Genomic DNA, 9,761 nt, shown 5'->3' with positions numbered 1-9,761 from the left:
CCTCCATTTTGAGGCTAATGGCATAGATTGTCGTTCCTACCATGCCATTGCTGCCTGCTTTCCCATTATGCTTATGCCTACCATCATCATGCCTCAAGCTTCCATTTCCTCATTGTTTTTCATGTCCCCTTACTTCTGTGCCAGTGCTGACTCACCACTTAAGATTGAAGATTAAATAAATACAAGGTACATATCTAAGCATATTTACGATGCAAACATGTCCCATATAATCCTAGCATAAGTGCAGCTTTTTTGGCCTAACCCGTGCTTCAATATTCATCCATTATCAACATTCAACAAGCAGCAAGAGTTTTAGAGAAGTGTTCAAAAAACAAAAAACATTTTCAACCCTTCATAGCTCACCACCCCCCGCTCCCCTTGCTTTCTTTGATTTTATGCTTCATATTCACTAAGTGTTAGACTGGAAGTAAACACCTAACAAGCTCAAAACAATGAGTTAATATCCCCCCCCCCAACCCAAAAAAAATGTACTTAGACAGATATCATCAACGTCACAACAATTTTGCTGTATGGTCACTAGAACCATGTAGCCAACTAAATGCAATGTATTTCCCAGCTCATCCCCAACCATCCATTGCAATGATCATAGATCACATGCATGTGATGATCAAAATTGTTCATTGCAACACCATGGGTCATGCTAACAATGACGAAACAAAGTATGCTCTCATCTACATAAACAATGGTCAATGGTTATCACAAAGAATTACTTGTTTGACTTCTAAGGTTATTATGATAACATTTCTCCTCGTCACAGGTGGGATTCTCGTGCCAGCTATGTTCTCTAGCAACAAAAGAGAGGACTTCCTTTTCATGCTATTCTACTCTCCATAGAATCTTTCACACGCTTTCAAGTTAATATAGCAATTCCAGTTTCATGAATCAAGAATTTGTTCTGTTCCTCTCAAGTATTCCATTCTCCTAATATAAAAGCCATGGACCCAAGTGCTAAAAGGAAGATTGGTCGAGGAAGAAGGGCTCGTTAAGTGACCAACTTCATACGAAGATTATGGCTTCAGAAACCATTGCAACAAGTTTTCTGCTCCCAGTCCTCCTTCCTCAAGGTAAATGTTTTCCGGTATATTAGTAATAAAATCTACACATAGCATAAAATATTTCCTGACTGAAAAACATCAAGTCCTGCACATTAATTAGATAACAAGGACTGTGGATCAATTTTAAAAGAAGAAGAAGAAGAATGACCAACCTCTTCTCCCAACGATTTGCACTAAAGAGAAGATGAATGGTATGATCATCCAATTGAGACCCGTTAGTAAGATAGGAAGATATCATTTGCCCAACATTCGTACTTCTGTCAGGAAACCTCCATAATTCAGCAGAGATCCCCTGTCCCTCCAAGTATGAAACTAATCTGCTACTTTGAGATGACTTTCCAGAACGATCCAAGCCTTCTAGGACGACCAAAGCACCTCTAGGTTCCACTCTTCTGTCTTCTATGTTATGACTAGAATTCGTTTCCATTCTTATCTTCCAAGGACAATACTTGTACGAGAATTTCTTTGAAAACTCAGTGACCTTCGCACAGCTAAAGATCCAAGATTCCTGTGCAACGAAATCCAGAATTATAAAAGCTGAAATACTAGGACATATATCCCTTGCTCAATTACTGAGAAGCAATAGAGCAGCACTGAAATTGAAACTAGATATCTTCGCATTTATTTATGGACAGCCAAGGAAGAGAACAAAAGAAAAGTTTTGCACCCATTTGACTGAACACTGATTCTGGGTTTGGATAATTCTCAAACACAACAGTGTGATAGACACTGGCAGGAGAGCCACGATCAAAAACTGATCTTCAGCAACTTCTATAGAGCAGCCCAAAAGAAATATCTTACAGTGCTTTAGAAACGATGGTATAAGATGAACAGGGCATACCCTCAGTAAGCCATTAAACTGGACTAAAATAAAACCAAAGAAATTAAAACGGTGATGATTGCGATCCAATCGGCTAAGAAGACAAGGGGAACAAAGCAGAGAAATGAAGAGCATTCGGTAAATGGGAGTAGTGTATACCTGCAGGGACAAACAATCGACATCAATATTGTGAGGAGCTGATCGGAATTTAGCGTTAACGCATAATAACCAAATCCCTGTGTTTCGCGCCTTGTCTTGAAATGAAAATTTCCCGCGATCGTTTAAAACGCTCTCAAGAACTCCCGCGATCAACAAATGGCAAAAGAATTAGGGCAACTAGCATTTAATCAAGTTGGGCTCTCCAGGCCTCAAAAAAGTTGGGCTCTTGCCCAAAAAAATTATGTCAGTTTTTTTAATAATATATATATAAAATAGAAATAAAATTGAAAAGTTATTTTATTAATTTTTTATTAAACAATTTAAAAATTTGTTAAATTTAATTTTTTAGTTTCAATAGAACATGTTGGAGTGACTTATAAATGAAATTTAAAAAAAGAGTAAAAATTTTGTTGATTATAAATATAAAATCTTAATTTATTTTTTCCAAAAAAAAACTTATGTTGTATTATTAAGTAAAACTAAACCGTACAACTACCATCCGCAAACAATCATACGACAACATGTAGAGTCAGTTTTTTTCTTTTTGCTGCGGGTACAAAATGAAAATACTTCTTCTATTAGGAATTCGAGTATTAATATACCACGTTGTAATGAACTAGTCTCTTCTACTAAATCGAACTCTCGTTTGTGTGATCTCAGCATTTTGCCATACAGGAAGAACCATCGATCCAAGTGGTTTACATGAGGTGATCGTTACGTTAAAAACTTGCTTCATCAAACTCAGCCCCGTGTGCGCCAAAATCGTTTTTTCCATTTGCAGTCATAGCACACTCTCTTGTGACAAGGGTGGACAAAGCTTCGTTCGCAGTAGATAATTAAGCATAGAGCCAAATATAATCCTCATTATAAGAGCTAGTTAACTAATTTGAGGAGATTAAGAAAAAAAGTTAAGTTAGTTATTTAACAAATAGGTATTGTCTTTCCTAAAATATCTTTACTGATTAATTATACTGGCTAGAACTATCATTGTTAAAAGAATTACTTTGAGAAAAAATACATAAATATGATAAATAAAGTGAATTATAATCTTATTTAGGATCAAAATAAAAATTAAACAAGGTCTTATATTATGAACCGGAGGAGATATATAAGCATGGCACCAACCAAAACTCCCCCCAAGCTTCTGCCCCAGCAAAACATCATCATTGATCAAGTTTCACATATTTCAGCCAACGCCTCACCTATTGAATTCACAATTTCTAATCTATACTCAATACTCAATAGCCTCACTCTCATCATCCAGCAGTAACTAGAGGTGATCATATTTGGAATCCCACGGTCAGAAAGTAAATAAAGCAATAGTGGCAATAAGATGAGCAAACATCAAAATAATAAGACCTCTAATGATAGCTTGCAATTCAATATTATGATGGCCAAATCCTGATATTTCACAAAATAAGAAAGTGGCCATATAGGTGGTAATCCTAAGATTTGCTGCACAAAGTGCCTAGTCCCTTTGTTGCTAAAGCTGCAACAACGTTTGCAACTTTCAAGCCCTCCATTAAAGTAAAAGAGGAAAAAAAATTTCTGGAAGACCACATCAATCTCCATGAAATCACAAATCATTTAACATTGATTCTCTTTATCTCAGGAATTTATAATATTTAATATTAAAGAGTTCTTTATCCTTCATATCAATGAAAATAGTTTATAATAAAAATAATTAAAGAGTTTAAGAAAAAATACATAGGGCTTGTTTGTTTTTGTTTTTTGTTTTCTCCTTCTCAAAATAATTTTATAAAATTGTTTCTTAGAACAAGTTTTGAAAACAAAAGGCAAAAGAATTTGTTTGGATAATAATTTTAAAAAATCATATTTGAAAAAAAAACCTACAAAAAACCACACTTGGTAAATTATAGTTATCAGTGGTAATGATATGTGATAGATAGTAGGTGAGAAAAGAAAAAAATTTCTCAAAATTTTAAAAATAAAAAATAAAAAAACATGTAAAAGTTGTTTTGGTTTTTTAGTTTTAAAAATATGTTACTATTTTTTGTTTTTGAAAACAATTAACTAAAAACAAATTACCAACAAGGTTTTTGGTTTTTCTATTTTTAAAAGCAAAAAATTGTTTTCAAAATAAGAAACCAAGCAAGCCCATAGTAATCAGAAATAGCTAATTTAACTATTTTTTATTTTAAAAAAAATTCTCATTAAGGAGGCCGATTAGAAATAGCGTTGGAGAATTAATTGAGTAGGATTGAAAGCAGTATGAGTATTTATGAGAACAGCATGATTGAGAATTGTAATTATGGTTTGATAATAAGTAAAAAGATTCGATATTAACAACTAGAGGGAGTGTTGGATTTGGCGAGAATATATATATACATATATATATATATATGTAGTATATTTTTTTAAAAAAAAAGGTGAAGTCGTGGACTCTCTCTGTATCTGTGCGTAATTTATCAATTTTAACTTTGTGCTTTTCCCTCATGTTTTATATACTTATACTCTTCTGGTTTTTAGCAGAGAATCTAATTTTTAAATTAGTTTTGATCCTAATATAAAAACTTATTTCTTATATTTATCTATTTTTTCTAAATTACCCTATAGATATTCCCTCAACCATAATCAAGTAGAAAAAGAGATGGGGTATTAAGAAAGATGATTATAGTGTTTTAGAAAAAAATGTGTCACTTTTCTTATAATTAACTAATTTATCTAACTTCCTTAATCTAATCAAATTAGTTAAATTAGTCTTATATTAAGGACCGAAGAAGTATATCGTAACTATATCAATATAAATATGAAATTCAACATCTCATGCACCTCCTTATGTTGATGGGAGAAAAAACCGTATCGTTTAAGTAAAACATAACCATTCAGTTAATTTAGATGTCGCCGATATTTTTTTTCAAAATGATTTGTTAAATTCCGGTAAATATAAATCTAGAATATCTGCATTGATTAGACGATCGGAATTGATGCAAAACACATTACATTATTCTCAGGTTAAAACTACAGAGAATCAAAATCCTGCAAATTTTTAGAGCGGCGGGGCGGGGGAGAGAGGAAGGGAAAAAAGAAAAAAGCTAAAGGTGCAGATAAAAGAATATAGTAGGTGTCATTTTTAGCAAGAACTGGAAAATAACGTAGCACCCACTCCACAAGTAGGAAAAGAAAGAAAAGAAAGATAAGAATGAATCATCGAATCTCATATGCTCTCTTGAAAGCTGGACCCTAGTTGTGAGAAGGTACACACACATCTCTATAGGATAGATCTGCATTAAGATATAAATTAAATAAGGTATCAAGATAAACCAGATTCTTTTCACATTTTTTCCTTAGCTACTGTTTGTTATGTGGGAAATGGAGGGGAGGAGAGAGGAAGAAAAAAATTAATGAGTTCTGTTTAAAAAATTGGAGAAATCAGATTTTGAAATTTTAATAAAGAGAAGAAGTAATATAAAAATAATAATAAAAATTAATTAAAATCTGTTAACCCCTTTTTTAATTTTTAAATCGAGCTTGTTAAAATTTCCCTCCTCTCCTCTCAATTTTTTCTTGTACCAAATGGACCCTTAATTTCATTCCCAATATGTCTTTAGTTTAAGCTTCTTCGCAAGTTCATTACAAGAAGTTTAATTTTTGCTGCTTTTGATGAAGCAGTCAGTGGAATCATTTGAGTGAACGTAAAACCAGGTCTAATGGCCTTGGAAATTAAAGGGCTATTCAAGAAGGATTTGACTTGCATGAGGTTCAATGAAATACTCCTCCGATCTTTAATATAGAACCTAATTCTTGAGTTGGTTTTGATTCTAAATATAAGACTCATTTCTCATATTTATCAGTTTTTTCTACATTACCCCTACGGATACTCTTCAACCATAATCAAGTAGAAGAAGGAGAGGGAATATTAAGAAAGATGATTATGGTATTTTAGGAAAAATGTGTCACTTTTCTTATAATTAACTAACTTACCTAACTTTTTAATCTAATCAAATTAGTTAAATAAATCTTATATTAATGATCGGAAGAGTACCACAATGTGAAGCTGTCAGAAAAATTGGTGCCCTGTTCCCTCACATACTAATTTTTGGGATTAGACTCTCTCAAACCTGTGTTCATAACATAGTCAATTATTTGTTTCAATAGCGGAGTATTAGGTATAGAGAGATCTTCTCTCAGGTTTGTTTCATGGAGAGAATATTTAACTTAATGTGAGGGACATGTCATTGTACACTCTAAAAGCTGGCAGGTCACCTTCGAACCTTTCAGAATCACGTACGTAACTCTCTCTCTCTAAAAAAAAAAGGCAGAATATATATAAGTGATATCGTGTCAGCCAAGAAAAGAAGTGAATGAAGTTGACACGAGAGGAGCAGGGAAGGCCAGGCATTGCATTGCTGAAAATTCCTTGAGGATAATGATATTCGGCAGTCTCGTGCTGCTCACGTGCATGCCCTGTGAGCTCTTTGCATCTCATCACTTTCTTCCTCTATAAATACTGCATCATATTTAGAGGTTTGGAAACATAACAGCTGATCAACCACAACAGATACACACAAGCTTTGAAACCATCCATATAATATAATCATCATGTCGGACAAGTGTGGCAACTGTGACTGTGTTGACAAGAGCCAGTGTGTGTAAGTACTGTTTCTTTGTTGGATATTCAAATTTAATGCATAGGTTTTTCAGTCCTAAGATCATTCTTAATTTCCATCGTCTGTTTTGATTCATCGTTTGTCCTTGTGTCTGCATGTCCAGGAACAAAGGCAACGGCTATGTTGCCGACATCATTGACCCTCAACCTGACAACCGGTAAGAACAACCTTAACTTTTTGTGGTTGTCTTATATATGCATATTTTATGCCCTCTCAAGCTTCAGGTTCAAGCTCCCCAATGTTATAAAAGCAAGTTTAATATTCTTATACTTGTTAAACATGATTAATCATAAAAACAATCGCCCACCATGGGGCTTGAACACGCGACCACAAGGTTAAGAGCCTTGCGTTCTACCGACTGAGCTAGACGGGCTTCACTCTTGGTGCCTTGTTCAGCTGAACTCACATGTATTTATGTACTGCCTTTAGTTATATATAGATATTAAGAAAATGAATTAAGTTTGTTATATTATATTTGGTTTATAAGGCCCTGACTGTGTATAATTCATGATTGGCTTCGTGTATGTACAAATATATTTTGCAGCTGCGACGAGAGCTACATGATGGCCGGGGCTGCTGCCGGTGAGCATGACGGGAAGTGCAAGTGCGGAACAAGCTGCTCCTGCGTGGACTGCACTTGTGGCCACTAAGCCATGAATCTGATGAACCTGCCAACCACAAATACTATGATGTAGCCCTATGATGATAAGTGTGTGTGTTTGCTGTTATATATATGTAGTACCTTGTTGTGCCTACATATATATATACACGAGGCACATCCAATAATTGACTCTGTCTCTGGTTTTCATAAATCTGAGGTTATTGTCCTGTACTTAATTTCCATGTCTGTGTGTCTTTCTGTGGTATAATGCACTGATATTACCATATATCGTTCTTCCTCTTTGACAACACTTCTTGTTTGCTTCACTGAATCCTATTCGCAATTATACATACACAGACCAAATCGAATCTCAATATATAGAAAGAGCAAGTAATTAATAGCTATGTAAAACCAAATTTGGAAATGGTCTGCTGAATCCAATTGGCAATATACATACACAGACCAAATCAAATCTCAATATATACATACAAGGCAGAACTGCTGGTTTGGAGGTTTGGACAACAATTTGGAAATGATCCGCTACTCATGAGAAAATCAAATCTTTCCTTTGAAAAGTAGCTTGGAAGGTCTCCAAACAAAAGGTCATTAATATTGAAAGAAACCAGTATTTGCAAATGTCTTCACATCTTTCTTTTTCTTTTGCTCATGTTTGCCGAAACATATAGAAAGCTAGATGCAGCAATTCGTGTTTAGAGGAGAGCACTCCAAAGAGGGACATTGCTTTAGTAATACTCAAAGTGTGTGTGGTGTGTGTGTGTAATCAATCTTAGCAGATAATAATAACAAAAAAAGGGTATATATAATCAATGACTATAAATTACAAGTAATGATAACCACTTTAATCCCAAGACAGAAGATTTACATGCCAAATGCCATCCACCTCAACCTGGCTGGGTTAGATTGGACATTGATGGTTCGGTTGACCAAGATGGAGCAACACTTTGTGATGGTCTCGTGTATGAGACGAACATCATATTCATCAAAATACTTTGGATTCATTACAACGCAGTAGCTGAATTCTTAGGTGGCCTGTCTTTAATTGAGCAAGAAGTGTGTAAATTGAAGTTATTGTGTACTTTGACTTGATGGAGGACGGAGGAACTCGCATTTGTTCGCAATGAATCTTCATAGAGCCATCATCTTCCATTCTCCAAAACACCTCTCCGCTGCTTCCATCTGTCAATTCAACTTCCAACAAAAGTATCAAATAATACTATTTATTTCGTTTAAACATCCCCTCCATGATATAACACAGCATCTAACAGAGATATATGATGAAAATCAAATAAATTTCTCCTTAAAAAAGAAAAACAGTCCTTTACTTTCCCTTCTCAGCAATATCATATGGAAGCAAACAAAATAAAGACTTCAGACTATGTAAGAATAATATGCCGACTCTCTATGCGGAAAGAAAAAACTATAACTTTTTGTCATAAGTGATAACTATTTTGTCCTTAACTAATGAATTAAATTGACACTACAAGAAATTGTAAAAGTAGCAGCGGAACCTTTCTAGCGGTTAAAGAAAACCGCTAGAAATTTCAGATATTTCTAGCGGTTCCTACAAAAACCGCTGCAAATACAGACGGTTTGACCATTAAACGCACATTTCTAGCGGTTACCCCTAACCGCTAGAAAATTAGAGCTAGAAAACTCCCCGGGCTTTGGCGGGAACTTGGCGCCAAATTTGTAGCGTTTACTTTCTAGCGGTTCAGGCTAATAAACCGCTAGACACTGAAAATTCTAGCGGTTGATGCATGAAGCGCTAGAAATTTTTTTCATTCCCCGAGGAGTTTAGAAATTTCTAGCGGTTCACGGCCGAACCGCTAGAGATTTCTAGCGGTTCGAGGCCGAACCGCTAGAAATCTCTAGCGGTTCGGCCGTGAACCGCTAGAAATTCCCAACGGTCATATGACCGTTGGGAATTTCTAGCGGTTAGGCACAAAACCGCTAGAAATTTCTAGCGGTTTTGTGCCTAACCGCTAGAAAGTTTCGGTCTATATATACCCCCCCCACACTCTCACTTCTTCAATCGTTCTGGAAGCGAAGCTCTGCTGAATTTTCTTCACAAACATATTTGAGTTCTGATTCAGTTGCAGATCCTTATTTTCAGGTAAAAATAGTAATTTATTGATAAATAATTTTTATTTTATGTTTTATTTTATTAATTTTATTATGTTATAGCTTATAAATTAATTTTTTTTATTTCATTTATAAATAATTACTATTTGTTGTTATTAGGATGCCTCGTCGACATGGGAAAGACCCAGTTGATCCTGAGAGAGCTGGACCCAGTGAGGTTCATCATGATGCTGATGAGCCATTTCCCAGCATTCATGACTACGATTGAGCGAGGAGGATATCCTCAGTTTTATGGAGCAGGATGGTATTGAGCGGACTGAGGAGGCTCATTTTACTGGGGATGAGCAACCCCATGCTGATGCTGCTGACGA

General features: G+C 35.0%; 1 long non-coding RNA gene and 1 other non-coding gene across 2 annotated transcripts; both read right to left on the bottom strand.

Annotated features, from left to right (window-relative positions):
• Nucleotides 1-1,541: 1,541 nt before the first annotated feature.
• Nucleotides 1,542-2,182, bottom strand: LOC114762181 (uncharacterized). The gene is made up of 3 exons (XR_003742233.1): nt 2,056-2,182; nt 1,878-1,940; nt 1,542-1,584 (listed from the first exon to the last, which is right to left on the bottom strand). It is a non-coding gene; the product is annotated as an uncharacterized LOC114762181 (long non-coding RNA).
• Nucleotides 2,183-6,986: 4,804 nt separating this feature from the next.
• On the bottom strand, nt 6,987-7,059 carry TRNAK-CUU (transfer RNA lysine (anticodon CUU)). The gene has a single exon. It is a non-coding gene; the product is annotated as a tRNA-Lys (tRNA).
• Nucleotides 7,060-9,761: the final 2,702 nt, after the last annotated feature.

The sequence above is a fragment of the Neltuma alba genome, unplaced genomic scaffold (genome assembly GCF_004799145.2).
Source record: "Neltuma alba isolate B1F8T4 unplaced genomic scaffold, ASM479914v2 tig00011198_pilon, whole genome shotgun sequence".
Classification (NCBI taxonomy): Eukaryota; Viridiplantae; Streptophyta; class Magnoliopsida; order Fabales; family Fabaceae; genus Neltuma; species Neltuma alba.
The sequence above is the reverse complement of the archived record's forward strand: the minus strand, read 5'-3'. Positions and strand labels throughout refer to the sequence as shown.